This window comes from Podarcis erhardii, assembly GCF_964252035.2.
Source record: "Podarcis erhardii genome assembly, chromosome: 8".
Lineage (NCBI taxonomy): Eukaryota > Metazoa > Chordata > Lepidosauria > Squamata > Lacertidae > Podarcis > Podarcis erhardii.
The window spans coordinates 72,454,152-72,470,266 of NC_138499.1; the positions used below are offsets into that span (position 1 = coordinate 72,454,152).

A 16,115-nucleotide genomic window follows, 5' to 3' on the forward strand; every position below is an offset into this window, starting at 1 on the left:
AACCTTTAGAAGACATCTGAAGGCAGCCCTGTATAGGGAAGGTCTAATGTTTAATGTTTTATTATGTTTTTATATATGTTGGAAGCCACCTAGAGTGGCTAGGGCAACCCAGTCAAATGGGTGGGGTATAAATAAAATCATTGTTATTTTTAAAGAATAGAATGTCCCTATTTTCATTGGAGAAATGTTGGAGGGTATGTGTTTGGTCCTATATGAAGTGAAATTTACATTTGTGGACATCCAGTAGCCTCAGGGATGTGATACATATATGTGGTGGGTGGGGCAGGAAAATATGATCTTGCCTTCACTCCAAGTAGTAGCCTCTACCAGTGGCATCTGCTGCCCACTGGGAATGGTAGGGAGAGACAGAACCAAGGACAGGGAGAGCCAACTACTTCTACTTTTGCCCCCATCCTCGCTGAGTTCTACAAGGGCAATATTGAGGCTAAGGAGGAGAAGGGTTGCCATATGTCCTCTTTTTCCAGGACACGTCCTCTTTTTCATAGATAGATTCGTCATAGTTATCCTTAGTCAAAAGCAGAGGTTTTTTGCTCCTCAAAATATGGCAAGCCTAAGAAAGAAGGCAGGCCAGGTTGTGAGATATGAGCTTCCAAAATGCTAAGTAAAAGGGTAATATACACAGTGGTTGCATCATTCTAAGAAATAATATTTTGAGGTAATATACATTGCTCCTGAAGCAGATGTGTAAGTTGGCACAGTTAATAGCAGTCTTTTTGTACTTTAGTCAGTTTGGAGTAAGCTCAGCAGTTATAGTTTATAACGAGAAGAATTTAAATTTTAAAATAGTTAGAAAAAAATAGAATATGCAGCCAGAATGGGAAACTTTAGGGAAGCATGGAAGGATGGAGGCGAAGTTGATGGAATAGAATTATGGATTGATGTAATCAATGTATCTTTTTTATTTTGTTTCTTCCTTTTCTTTCACTTTCTTCTTTTATTTTTCAGTTCTGTATATTGTACGCTTATAAATTTATATATATTTTTTTAAAGAGTCTTTTTGTGTTGTCAGAGCAGCTGAGCGTAGGTCTGTTCAGTTCTGCTGCTGCCTGCCTCATAGTTAGTCAGAGTCTGTAAGAGTTTTAGTCTTAATGATAAATTTATGTAATACATTAGTAAGCTAAGTAATACCTGCCTGCCTTGTACATATATATTTAATTGAACAAGTGCAAGGGCGCTGTGAGTTAAAGTTATTCTTATTTAAACTTTAAAATGGTTTTTATAGGAGGGAAAAAGGATCAAATAGAAGGGTTAAACAACCCAGCCTCAAGTTTCCGCATAAGCTCTGTTAATGGGAATTAAATATATTTGCTAAATAAACTAATATATATTAAGCTTTGCAAGTGTGAAACAGGAAAGATAATATTAAGCTAATTTATTTCCCCTAATTAAAACCTATGTCCCACACAGGTAAGGGCTGACTAAGGGCAGAGTGAGGTTTGTGGGGCAGAGTCTGGATTCTTCTCAGTGAGAAAATATTACAAACCAGTTGCATATGAACAAACTGGGGCAAATGACAGTATCGTCATACAGAAACTATGCTCATCATACAATGTAGCCTTTTGCACAGACCAAGAGTCAGGTTTGGTTCTAAAGCAAATGGTTTTTTTTTTTGTCACTCTTGGTAAATGTATGGAGGAACATGGGCAGGGACAGCAACAAAGGTATTTTCCATTAAGGAAGGACAACATTGGGAGTGGGGGGGGGGAGTTACTGAAACAAGAATATTGAGGGGTCCCTTCAAGGGTTTCAGCTTCTTAAGGAAGACTGGACCTTTGGAGCGAGCGTCCCTTTTAAGGCTCAAACTTAGTTCAAGAAGGACACTGAGAAACTGGAACGTGTCCAGAGGAGGGCAACCAAAATGGTCAAAGGCCTGGAAACGATGCCTTATGAGGAAGGCTAAGGGAGCTGGGCATGTTTAGCCTGGAGAAGAGGAGGTTAAGGGGTGATATGATAGCCATGTTCAAATATATAAAAGGATGTCACATAGAGGAGGGAGAAAGGTTGTTTTCTGCTGCTCCAGAGAAGCGGACACGGAGCAATGGTTCCAAACTACAAGAAAGAAGATTCCACCTAAACATTAGGAAGAACTTCCTGACAGTAAGAGCTGTTCGACAGTGGAATTTGCTGCCAAGGAGTGTGGTGGAGTCTCCTTCTTTGGAGGTCTTTAAGCAGAGGCTTGACAACCATATGTCAGGAGTGCTCTGGTGGTGTTTCCTGCTTGGCAGGGGGTTGGACTCGATGGCCCTTGTGGTCTCTTCCAACTCTATGATTCTATGATTATATGATTCTGTGATCAGGAAATGAACAGAGACCATATAAAAGCAAAGCGGCTATAAGTCTGATCTTTATTAACTGTTGCAACAGGGTGCTCACTGCTACACACAGGAGGCAGGAGGGACCCAGGACAAAGGTGTGCAAGCCCTTATATAGACTTTTGAAATGCCCACCCTGGAGCCCAAGACCATCCTTCCATACATCATATGTACATCAGAGAAGGGGCGGACTACAACAGAAATCTGAGTGGGTTTTTTTTTTGTCCTGTCTGCCAGGTTACCTGATTGGATTACCTGGGCATCCTGGCCACTCTTTTGTTATAACTACTTGATTCCTAAATCCTGGTCACAGGTCACAGGCTCACACCCTATTCATATCTTAACTGTACCCCTGAGACAGGATTTGTGAGCAAAGAGACAATGGGGAGGCTCCCCATTTCCTTCGACCTCGCAGAGAAATATTTGAGGTCAATTTGGAAGAGACAAATGGTCTCAGGACTTTTTCTGTGGGTCTCAGACATGTGGTCTATACATTTATGTATGTGCTTGCTTGGTACATTTATGAACGTCTACTTTATATATATAAGACCTTAAAATCCTTATTACATTACCATATCATTGGCCCAGTTCATGTCTCCTTCAGATATTACCCACCATGCTGGGAGAAGGTACACCAACCATGTAGGAATCAGACCTTGGGGGCATGTAAGAAGTATTCCAACCCCAAAGCCTTTAAGCAAAACAAGATATTTGAAAAAATAATAATTTGAAAACCAAGTCCAGGCACTGTAATTCATAGTTGTTCACCTTTCCGTTAATCAGCCTGGGGAGACAGAAAATGGGTTTTCCATTTTCCACCTAAAAAATGTGTTGCATGCATTACATTTTTGCTTTTGCCGTTGTTGTTGTTGTTTGCTTTACATTCTCCAAAGCACACATTTCCTTCTAGACCTCAGTGCTTGGTCCCTTTGATTAAGCTGTAGTTCAAGTTAGGGATGTTTTCAAAATTCCTCCCTGACCTTGGAATTACAAATCACATGGTCTTGTTTCCAAGTGTAAACGATGCATTTGGAATCACCCAGTGTGGGCTGATGTATCCTGAACCCCTTTTTACCCAGCTTTTGTTTACACATTATCTACATTATCTGCATACAAACTTTCGCACATCTTTCAGTTCATTGGCATCTTCCCCTCCTACACACACATTGCCAAAGTGCACATGTGCATTGACAAAAAAAAGTGATATTGATGAGATCACATTATTAGTTGCATCAATGCACTTTTTTCTTGGTGCTTTACTAATGTGCAGGAGTGCATGGGTACACTAGTGAAACATCACAAACACACAAACACACACTAGGACTTTGCGATAAATTACCATATTGTTGAATACCGGTAGTATTGAAATAACATTGTGATAAGCGTTTCAACAAGGCAATATACCGGTGAACAAACGGTGGAGACTTAACAGCTTCCCAAGGGGTAGCTCAGCTGAACGGATAATTTGCAGATAATTTGCAGGCACCCTGTCTCCTGTTTTGTTTGTTCTCTTCCTCCTCCCTCCTAACCCATAAGAAATGATGATAAGCCCTCACACAAACCAGCAAACTCTTTCAGCTTCACCGATATCTTTCCACTTAGAGCACGGCTAATGATGTATAGCCTGCTAACAATCCAGGAGGGACACCCCCCCCCCAATATGGCAAGACAATCAAAGATCCAGTGGCAAAGTAAACAAAGAACAAAATCAAAGAATTGGAAAGTAATTCATTCTTCCCTCACACTGGTGTTTGTTGGTTCCCCCTAAATAGTTTTCCTCCATATTAAAAAGGAAGGTTATAAACAAACAAACAAACAAACAAACAAACAAACAAACAAACAAACAAAACATTTTTGCTTGCTTGTCCTCCCTCCCGCCCTGGTGATATATTGTGATGTTGAAAATCAGATATCACCCAGCCATAACACACGCACACTCATATCCTGAAGCAACCATATGTATAAGCACATTATGCATGTGATTCCACCAGAATTTATTTCATATAGTGTTTTACCAATACACCCATGCACTTCTACGCATTTACTAAAATCTGAAGCAAAAATAATCTTGAAGCAACTATATGATTATGTGAATGAATTAAAGAACACTGAAAGCTATGGAAAATTGTACAAACCCCAGTTCTGAGATTAAATTTTCATTTTAGAAAATTTGCTAATTAACCCAGAATTCAGAGACTGTGGGATGCAGAGTGACCCACAGAACAATAGAGAAATGGATTGGGCTGGTGTAAATGGCAGGCACTGATGATGCCTGTCCCTCACATCAGAGGACAACGAATGATCAACTGACCTCTATTTTGCAGGCTGTTTCTAATAGATGTTCCCAAATGCCAATCTTTTATTAATTGGGAAGTACCAAAGAGTCATTTATTGAGTTCCTTTGGTTTAGGTAGTACTAGAACAAAGGTTGTTCAGACACCTCTTCTGTAGTTTTAGCTCATGGACCATTTTTGTTTTAATGATATTCTACTTTTGCTCTCTGGAAGGAGAAAGCTGTTTTCTAGGTATCTTGCTATTGAATAACTGTTTCATATGTGCCCATTTTATTTGCCCCCCCTCCCAGTTTCAAATGTGTGATATTTTGCTTATTTTAACTTTCTGCAATGGTATGTGGCTAATAGTAATAAAAGTGAACTGCATTTACTTTCCTGGAAGGGAATTTTGAAGAGACAGTGAGAGTTATACACCTGAGGGCAATTGTCAGGGCTGATGGGCATTGCAATCCGGCAACATTGGAAGGCAACCAGGTCATCCATCCCTATGCTAGATCAAGACTCCTCAAATATCCACAAGTATTTCTTAATGCAATGCAGGGAAGCAAGGAACACATAAATGCATGACTTATCCCCACTCCCAGGATTATGCAATACCTTTTTGCTCTTCCACTTCATTGCAACAAATTGTATTTTGCTTGCAGAGGAAATAAAGAAAGCCCAACAACTTTTATGTGCTATAATACTGTTGAAAGTTTGGTTGGCTTCATCCGTGTAAATAAATGGTGATAGAAGAATGGCAATGTGCCTTAATGACTGCTGATGATTCACCCAAATCGGTAATTTAGCAGCAGGGTTTTTCTCTCAGACCAATGGTGAACATCACATGCGGTAGTGTGAGAGAGGAAAACATCAGCTTGAATGGAGAGAAATGAGAGTGTGTGTTGTGTGTGCGCACACAGTGTCTCTAGCAATATAGGTGCAGTATAGGTGAGAGTGACTGCAAACGTTGTTCTCTTGGCTGAAGGAGTGCCTACTTGCTTTCAGTTCATTCTGCTTTTATATTTGTAAATAGAGCAAACGTTGCAAAGATGCCGTATGATTCCAGTCAGGGGAGCCAGCTATAGGGGGCGGGAGGTGCTTCAGCCCCCTTAATATAGGTGGGCAGAGGGGTGAGCACCCCAAATATTGAGGGGGCCGAAATCCCATGACACTGGTCACCTCCACGTGCCCCAGCCCAGGAGCCCAAGAGCAGGACAGGGGCTGGGATGTATGAGGACAAAGATGGACCTCCAGGTGTCCTGTCCCCACCCAGCACATGCTGGGTGCACACTGAGTGGTGTCACATGATCATAGAATCATAGAATCGTAGAGTTGGAAGAGACCACAAGGGCCATCGAGTCCAACCCCCTGCCAAGCAGGAAACACCATCAGAGCACTCCTGACATATTGTTGTCAAGCCTCTGCTTAAAGACCTCAAAAGAAGGAGACTCCACCACACTCCTTGGCAGCAAATTCCACTGTCGAACAGCTCTTACTGTCAGGAAGTTCTTCCTAATGTTTAGGTGGAATCTTCTTTCTTGTAGTTTGGAACCACTGCTCGGTGTCCGCTTCTCTGGAGCAGCAGAAAACAACCTTTCTCCCTCCTCTATGTGACATCCTTTTATATATTTGAACATGGCTATCATATCACCCCTTAACCTCCTCTTCTCCAGGCTAAACATGCCCAGCTCCCTTAGCCGTTCCTCCCTTAGCCGAACCTCAGAAGGTCGGAGGTTCAAATCCCTGCGACGGGGTGAGCTCCCATTGCTCGGTCCCTGCTCCTACCAACCTAGCAGTTCAAAAGCATGTCAAAGTGCAAGTAGATAAATAGGTACCGCTCCAGCGGTACCTTCCAGAAGGAAGGTAAACAGTGTTTCTGTGCGCTGCTCTGGTTCGCCAGAAGTGGCTTAGTCATGCTGGCCACATGACCTGGAAGCTGTACGCCGGCTCCCTTGGCCAATAAAGCGAGATGAGCACCACAACCCCAGAGTCGTCTGCGACTGGACCTAATGGTCAGGGGTCCCTTTACCTTTACCTTTAAGGTTTAAAAACTGGGGGTGTCTTTTACATGGGTAGTGGGTAGGGTGACAGGTGATTGGTTGCAGCCGCAAGCTGCAGATTGTCATTGGTGATAGGTAGTGTGATTGGTGGCTGTGGCAAGGGTTCCTTTGTATTGGCTGTGGGAAATGGGTGTGTGATTGGTAGCTGAGTCAATAGCTACTGAGGATTGGCTGCTGCCGTGGCAATTGTGCTTGCTGTTTACTTCTGCTGTTGGCAATCGGGCAGACGCTTGTAGCAGACACGAGCGATTGCAACCATCGGGTTAGTGATTAACTGCATTGGGCCATTTTCTGAAATAAGAGTCCCCCAAAATAGGGGGCATCTTATTCAAGGGGGCGTGTTACACATGAAAAAGTACGGTACTTCTGCCTCCTGTATGTGTTTGCTGCACCAGCAGCACTGAAGTGACCTCTCCAGGGCACAAGCCTGGGCAGTTTGTATCAAAGTCCTAGCTGTCCAGAAAACAAGACCCCGCTCTTGGTCTCTCTGATTAGGAAAACAAAACAATATATCTGGCACCAACTTGGCTGCAGGAGTTGCTGGAAAGAAGCATAAAAGATGCAGTCCAACTCTGGATTTGTGTAGGGCTTACGCCTTGGCTTCTGCTGCTCCCGAAGATGTCCTGCAAGGCAGCGGATAGATATTTCCCCTCAGGTTTTACTCCTGAAGCCTTTCCCATGAATGAGCATAGCTGCAAAGCAGTGGAGGTTTAAGGTCAGAGTTTTGCTCCTCCTAGATGGGCTGCCTTCCCAGGTTAACAAGCCCCATCTGCCTCTCATTTCCCTCCACAGCATGTGTAGAAACTGCCTTCTTGGCTGTTGGGCCCACTATTGGTCTCGTCTGCTCAGTGTACTGGACCCTGTCTTTGTGTGCAAGTGGTAGACAAATCCCTAACTCACTGAAGATTTAAGGCTCATCAGTTACCCTCACCTGGTTTAGCCAGCCACTCAAAGCCATTTCCTGCAGTGCCAACATGGTTGCATGGTGTCAGGGACCATGCTGAGGAGGGCTGCACTGAGGAAGAATGGTGGGAGCCACCCCCTCCCCCTGATCCTGATCCTCAATCTTCCCAGGAACAGGAAGACAGTATAGATTTGGAAGAGTGGTTTGCAGAGGGGCAAAGTTCAGAAAGGAAAAGCTGGGAAATACTGGATGGGGAACTGCTAGGAGAAGAAAGACTGGAAGAGAGAGGGTTTACAGATTCACTGTCTCTGGAAAGCATTAATCTGCTCTCCCCAAGGTCAAGAAGAGCTGAGAAAGTGGCAGAACAGAAAGCACAATGGGTACAAGCTCAGGTTACAAGACGTAGGAATGACATAGATTTAATAGGGATGGAGGGAGGGAGTTAACCTTCAATGGGAGCACCGCCATTTCTAGGTAGACATGTTCTTTTCTCTCTCACTGATTATTAAAGAATCTAACTGGTAAGACATTCCTTTCATTTGATCTTCTTATTTACTGCCACGGGGGAGGAAGCTGCTTCCCCAAAGCCTGACACACGGCAACAGATTCTAGGAGACACAGGTAAGAGCTGAGTGCAGAGCAAGCACCAAAGGGGGATGAGCTACCCCAGAAGTAACATGGCGTGTTCCCCTACTAGATGTTCTGAACCTCCCCTAACACCCCATATACAGTGTTATTTTTATGGTGAGATGCCAGAACTCACCATGAATGTATCTTTCATGGTGCCCACCTGAGAGGTGCTGGAGCTGAGTTTTGGCTGAAAAAAAAGCCCTGCCCATATATACACTGTGGATCAAACTTGATACGTAGCTGTCTGAAAATGCATGCCACACAAAATGCATAGCTATTAAACATGGCATGTTTGCACCGTCCTTGCCCCATGTAACAACTTACTACATGGACCATCATGGTGCCATGGCACCCCAAACTTTCTCACCACCATCAGTCCATAATGCGGCTCAGGGACAGAGCAATGTCTGGAGAAATATTGCAATATCAGCAAAAGTACTGCAACTATTATGGTGGCATATTATTTGCCAGTCCAATGCAAATCAGCTAATGGGAAGCTTGCAAGAGTAAATACATAACTGCCTTTGCAGAACCTTCTTCAGATGGTGCTTATTTTTTTCCAGTGACTTGCTTGTCTAAGTAAGGCCTTCTGTTTCATCACCTTGAAGAGGAAAAAGAAACACTGTCAACAAGCAATTGTTACAAACATCTTTACAAATGCCTGGTACTTCTGATGTTGCTCTTTTACTGAGGACGGTTTTCATAAGAAATGCTATGGCAAAACTGAAAGACAAGTGCAGTTCATTCTCAATAGTAAAGAGCAAAATGCTATTATGTGTTTATCCATCTATGTGTGTTGATCTGTGTCACTTTCACATACACTAAGTCCCTAAGCCTATTCCACTCCTTCTCTCTCTCTCTCTCTTATATGAACATGCATACATATATACAGACACACTCCAAAATGTGCATTTAAATACCATCACATGCTTTAAATAGATTCTCTCTTAAAACATGCATTTCCTTTTAAAATGCACATTTTTAAATGTTTTTGATGGTTTTTTATAAAAACCCCAAACTGCACTGAAATGTTTGGGAACTGCAGACCCTCCAAGTGTCCCTATTTTCCAGGGACAGTCCCGGATTTACAGAAGTTGTCCCGGTTTCTGATTTGGTCCTGGAATGTCCCACTTTTCCTTAGAATGTCCCTATTTTCATCAGATAAATGTTGGAGGTTATGGAGTTATCTGACCCCTGAGCCATATGAAGGTAGTCCTTTATGGGGAAGGTTTTTTTAATGTTTAATGATGCTTTTGTGTATGCTGGAAGCAGCCAGAGTGGCTGGGGCAACCCAATCAGATGGACAGGTAATATAATAATAATAATAATAATAATAATAATAATAATAATAATAATAGTAATAATAATTGACTAGGACGTCCCTAATTGACTAGGATCGCTAAAGAGTTGATGCTTTTGAATTATGGTGCTGAAGGAGACTCTTGAGAGTCTCATGGACTGCAAGAAGATCAAACCTATCCATTCTTAAGGAAATCAGCCCTGAGTGCTCACTGGAAGGACAGATCCTGAAGCTGAGGCTCCAATACTTTGGCCACCTCTTGAGAAGAGAAGACTCCCTGGAAAAAACCCTGATGTTGGGAAAGATGGAGGGCACAAGGAGAAGGGGACGACAGAGCACGAGGTGGCTGGACAGTGTTCTCGAAGCTATTAACATGAGTTTGACCAAACTGTGGGAGGCAGTGAAAGATAGGAGTGCCTGTCGTGCTCTGGTCCATGGGGTCACAAAGAGTCGGACATGACTAAACGACTAAACAACAACAACGGACCTCCCTATTTTCATCAGAAAAATGATGGAGGGTATGAAACTGCAAAAGACTATGGATTAGTTCCAACCTGCACATTAGTCCAGGAAGGATCAGGTCAGCTCATCTCAGAATTCACAAAGGTTAAATTCCTCAGTCATTCCAACTATGTTCATGAGCACATGCATGTGCCTGTTTTTAAAATAGAAATTCTATTAAACATCTCATTACAACAAGTGTATCTTACAATGTATTGTACCAGAATTATTGCAACGATTGCATTGACCACCTTAAGTATTTTGTCATGCAGTTAAACAGAGGGCCAAATCCTGACTTCAGTTGCACTTTTTAGACCAAAGATGTTGGCAATGGAGCCAGAACAAAAGTGTTTCAAACATTTCAGAAGTTTTATTTCCAAACATTTCCTTGGGCAGGGTGGGATGAAGCAAAATCTACACGAAAAATTGGACTTAATTGGAGGGGAAATAAATATATGTGTCATTTTGAGGAGGGAGCTTGCTGCTTACCTTGCCAGATGGCCAAAGGTTTTGCATTTCTTCTTGAACTTCAGAAAAGCCCTATGCTTGGGATGGCTCCACAGCTTCTTCCAGCTGTATTTCCTTACGAGAGTAAGTAAGCCAAGTGCCAATATTAGCACCCTGCTCCAAATAGGGGATTAAGATAGAACAGAGGTGCCCAAACTTATATGGCCTACCGTCCGTTTTTATGGGGAAAAATTAATCAGCATGCCCTGAAAATCTACCTTTTTAAAGCAAAGAAACAGAAAAATGCAGTGACAAATTTGCTTTATGTATCTATATTTCTATATATGTCCTGGTAAAGAAAGATTTTGGAAATAAGACAGCTTGAAGCTTGAAATTATAGAAAATTTATTAAAATAATTTCGTGCATATTGCCTCTTTATAATATTGTATTGTAAGCATGAATTTTCCTTCTGATGCATGGTAGCCTTCCCCACAATGCACGACATACTCGCCTGCCAACACTTGCTTGTTAAGACCTGTCAGCGAACTTGACCACTGATCAGTTAAAACTTGCACTTTGTGCGTCTATTTGGAAAATAAGCACTATGACTTTAACTCTATGTTACATTGGCAAGCGTCATTACACAGCAGATGAAACATGTACGAATGGTTCCTATTCAAAAATTTTCTTCTTTATGCTTCCACCACCACCACTGGATCGTTCCAGTGCCCCCCAGGGAAATTCTGAGAGTGATAGTGGCTGCCCCAAGGCTACCCAGTGACTTTTTGATAGTGGCAAGTCTGGAAATCCTTTCTCCCTGGCTCACAGTTCCAAGACCAGCTCCAAATTTGAGATACCCTTGGTGTCAGGATGCTGTCAGTGGCTCCCAGCTGGTTGCCCAGGAAAGTATAAAGACAAGGAAAAGCTTCTTACCGTCCTTTTTTACTTCAATCTTTACAGAGAGAGGCTATAGAACCCAGCCTCTTGGATAATGATGTTGTCTCCACCCCGCGTCTCTCCCACTTCTTCATTCGTCATTCTCATCATCTCCTCTACAGGTGCCCTCTGTCTCTGAGCTCTTTGCTCTCCTACTTTTAAGGCTCACCGGGTTCTGAGAGATGGAGGGCAATTATTTTCTAATGGCAACGTGTCAGTCAGATGTTGTTCTGACTCTCCCATGATTTCCCAACTTTCCCCCTCATCTGCCTCTGAGCTGCTACCTCCCTCAACCCCTGTTGTAAATCTATACTGTCTTCCTGTTCCTCCTCCCTGGAAGGGTCAGGATGGGGAGGGGGTCTCCACTGTTCCTCCTCTGCCCAGTCCCTGACAATTAGTTTTCTTTAATAGTGGAAGCAGATTTTCAGAATATCCACAGCTTTTCTTCAGGCTTTGATTATGAGAGCAAAAAATAAACATCCAGTAGTCTAGATAGAAACCATTGGATAGTCAGGCTGATGGTTACTTGGTTGCAGATGTTTACTGGCCATTGCTGTTGGCATGGAGATAGTCTAGGTTGAATGCAAACATGCCATTCTGATGTCATTTGTGATGTCACAAAGTTGATATGCTTTAAGTCTTGGTAAAGTCCAAAAGCAGTTAACAGTCAGACTGCATCTCAGAACTGTCAAGATGGATCTCCACAATAGGTGATGAATAGTTTTATTTGGGGGATATATTAACTTTTACTATTGGGTGAAAGATTTAGATTTGTTTGCCAGTTTGTAACCCATCAAGTTGAGGCCAATAGATATACATTCACAACCCTGTACCCATCAAATTATCGACTTTATGTGTGACTTTGGGACTGATTCATACATCCACATTTCCTTTCTCCACTCTATAGCATCTTTTTCTCTGTATTTGAAAAAACAACCAAGAAGTAGAAGATAAGGATCCAGGAATATGTGCCCTCTGCCTTTGAGCTCTTTGCTCTCCTATTTTCAAGGCTCTCTGGGTTTTGGGAGATGGAGGGTCTGGAATGCTTTCTAATGACAATGTGTCAGCCAGGTGTTGTTCTGTCTCTCCCATGATTTCCCAGCTTTCCCCCTCATCTGCCTCTGAGCTGTCACCTCCCGCAAACCACTGTTGAAAATCTATACTGTCTTCTTCTTCCTCCTCCCTGGAAGGCTCAGGATGGGGAGGGGGTCTCCACCATTCATCCTCTGCTCAGTCCCTGACACTTGGCAAAGTATCCTCTCATGGGACTCTTCCTCTTTTGGTGGGCCCCAGCCTGTCTCCCTTGAGAAGCAACAGTACTTCAATCAAGCATGAGGTGATACAGAACTGTATTTTATTTTATTTTTTACTTCTCAGAATGATACTACATCAGAGGCAGTGTAGGAAATTAAAATGGTATCTCTAAACCACCCAGAATGGAGGCGGGCAGGGCTGGCAGCAGTGCAACAGTGGGGTCCCAGCTGAGGAACTAGGGTCACAGGTCATGGTGTTACCACTATGCTGCAACAGCTTTACAAAGTCAGCCTATGAATAAGGCCAAAGGCAATTCTAATGTGGAGCAGTCAAATTAAGATATCCCGGGATCTTTATGGTTTTATATGTTGAACTTGGTGAGCATGAAATATTATTATTATTATTATTATTATTATTATTATTATTATTATTTATTATTTATACCCCGCCCATCTGGCTAAGTTTCCCCAGCCACTCTGGGCAGCTCCCAATCAAAAGTTAAAAACAATACAGCGTTAAATATTAAAAACTTCCCTGAACAGGGCTGCCTTCAGATGTCTTTTAAAGATAGGATAGCTGCTTATTTCCTTCACATCTGAAGGGAGGGTGTTCCACAGAGTGGGCGCCACTACCGAGAAGGCCCTCTGTCTGGTTCCCTGTAACCTCACTTCTCGCAATGAGGGAACTGCCAGAAGGCCCTCAGCGCTGGATCTCAGTGTCTGGGCTGAACGATGGTGGAGACGCTCCTTCAGGTATACTGGACCGAGGCTGTTTAGGGTTTTAAAGGTCACCACCAACACTTTGAACTGTGCTCGGAAATGTACTGAATTACCAAAGCTGAATGCAGGACCTTTTCAAATACATTATGTGGAAGAAAATGGAGTGGCTTTTTTTTTTATTAATGCTGTAGCTTTCTACATTTTTATTTACTGACCTCAGCAAGCAATCCCATTTGAAACAGCTTCCAACTATGTTGCGCCTGGAAGACTTTATCAGTTAAAAGAATTATCTTTCAGAACTTCATCAGTGCAACTTGATTAGTATTGGAACCATCCTACGGAGCTATTTAAAATGTTTCATACACAGGAGTAAGTCATAAAAATGATGCCTTACTGATAACAGCTATTTGATTCCTTTGACAGTTTACAAATGAATGTGGATTTTCTCCTGTTTCAAATTAGCATTTGTGATGGATAAAGACTATAGAGCACCGGGTGGTAAAATGCCTTTAAAAGCTCTCATTTTCCCTGGGAGGGAACCTGTGATCATATGACCAAATTAGAAACTGAAAGAGAGAAGAAATGTACATGAATTTACCAGGAAGGATTTTTATCACATCTTTCATGAAAATTAAAATGCTGGCACATATCAACAGAAGCCACAAGGCACAGAAAATAGACCAAGAGGTGATGCCCATGCCTTTAAACATTCTCAAAAACCATGTGAGCATCTCCTATGCAGCTGGGAGAACATTTAAATGACCCAAGCACATGGGCATTTGTTTTACGGGGTTCTTTCCCACTAATAAACTCCTCCTTCATTTCCTAATAATGCAACAGTACCTCTGGATTGGGGTGTTTAGCATAGCCCCCTCTATTCTGTGCTTCAAGCACTGCATCCTACACATGGCAGCTCTGTTTACACTGCAAAACTGAATGTGGGTGAGCAGTGATGCACAAAGTCCTTGTTTCCAGAGCAGTCCCACTGACTTGGAAGGAGATTGAGAAGTTAATGGAAGCTTTAGCCTTTAAGGACCAGGGAATTTAATGTGCCCTTGAAAAAGTTATTTGGACATTTAGAATTTAACTTTCTGAAAGGAGAGAAAGGAGAGGCAAAGGTCCGTTAGCTTTAAATCAATGTCAAATAATATGATAGAAACAGACAAAGTAGCAACTCTCTTAAACCTTCTGCCCTTGCACTCCAAATCTGCTCCCTGAAGCTATAATTTTACCAGATGGGCCAACAGCAGATACTAATAGCTTCAAGACCTAACTTGAAAGGACTGGACTTTTAAGTATTTGGACTAGTTCAGCTCCAGGTTCATTGTCATGCTTGACACCGTTGCCCTTTCCCTCAGATTTCATGAAAACAGTCAAAGGCTATTTTATTTCAGCTTGTTTTATCCCCACAACAACAAACTATTGAATAGTACAAATGCTACTGGTTACTCTTTCAGAAAAATATACTTCTTGCTGTAGGTACTCCATTTGCCAAGAAAGCAAAAAGGAGAGAGAGAGAGATTTCCATACATCCTGTTCTAGGTTCCACTCACATGGCAGCTTTCACCACTTCCTGATCCTTATTTTCATGTAAATATTCATTACATTTTATATCCTAAACCTTCTCCAAGGAGCCTCAGGTGGATATGAATGAAGTTATTTACATTTTCTCCTCGTAATAGCCCTGCAAAGTTCATTAGGCTGAGCTAGGTTATCAGCACTGTGTGGTGTTCTCTGAAAGGGAAAAGAACCTAGATTTCCTCAGTACTGGGACAACTTCACTGTTTCTTGACCTGGGGAAATTTAAAATTGGAAAACATGAGAAGCTGGGCCATAAACAAAAGGTAGTATCTGATAGCATGAGTCTGTGCAGATATCTCTCCCGTGACTGGACTGCGCAATCTGCATGTCCCTCAGCAACCCCAAAATTCTGTGAGGAGGGCAGGGGATTGTCATAGGTTGTGTGAAAGTAGCTCGCAAGACCTAATGTACTGAATAAGAGAATGCTTCCCATTCCAAAGAGTGTGGGCACACCTTTTGCTGTTTATGCGGCTAAAAGACCTGTGAGGAGAATGACGCATGAAACAGCATGCCCTCATAAAGGCAACATCCGTTACAAACCCAGATAAACTACTTACTAACTCCTGATTGGAAATTTAATCCTAATCGACCGTTATGCTTTTCTTTAGAGAAATCCTCCCCAACCCCCCGGCCCCTGACAGAATGAAATGCCAATATTCTATGCCTCTGGTGTTATTTCACAGTCAATGTAAGCTTACCCATCCATTAATAACTTTATACTTGGATAGATCTGAAAGCAAGAGTGGAATGTAAGACGGTCCAATTGTTGTTATCAGGGATGGTCCCTGCTGTTCTTGCCTTCAGTCTCTGCTGGAGTTTTATATATATATTAGAAGCATCTTTCAGGTGGGCCACAAGGATTCAATCCATAGAGTGGATGTCTAGAGCAATTCCTACTCTTACGGCTCCTCCACTTCATGAAATTTGTCAGACTCCCCAAAGTGTGCACATGCGCAGTATATTACACATTTATTTATTTTTATTGTTTTCATTTAACATGTTATCCTGCTTAATAACATGTCCCTGTTTACTAAGGACAGTCTTTCTTTGCCCCCCCTCCATTTTTTTGCCTCCTGAGGATGCATTTCTAAAATGATTTCGGTGAACACATGCTAGAGATGGTTGAGCTTCAAATCCTTCCCTAGGTCTCTGTAACAATAAAAATATCTGAAG

At 42.3% G+C, this 16,115-nt stretch overlaps 1 protein-coding gene and 1 long non-coding RNA gene across 3 annotated transcripts in view; one reads left to right on the top strand and one right to left on the bottom strand.

The window, feature by feature from the left end:
- The window catches only part of LOC309348181, a 29,314-nt gene extending 17,426 nt beyond the window's left edge, over positions 1 to 11,888 (bottom strand). Inside the window, exons 1-2 of the long non-coding RNA XR_014159275.1 lie at positions 11,386 to 11,888; positions 10,494 to 10,586 (exon numbers count right to left, since the gene is read on the bottom strand). This is a non-coding gene — a long non-coding RNA (uncharacterized lncRNA). The remainder of the gene's footprint in view (positions 1 to 10,493; positions 10,587 to 11,385) is intronic.
- CDH9 (cadherin 9) overlaps positions 1 to 16,115 on the top strand; it is a 148,984-nt gene that overhangs the window by 56,919 nt on the left and 75,950 nt on the right. The gene's annotated exons all lie outside the window — the stretch shown is intronic.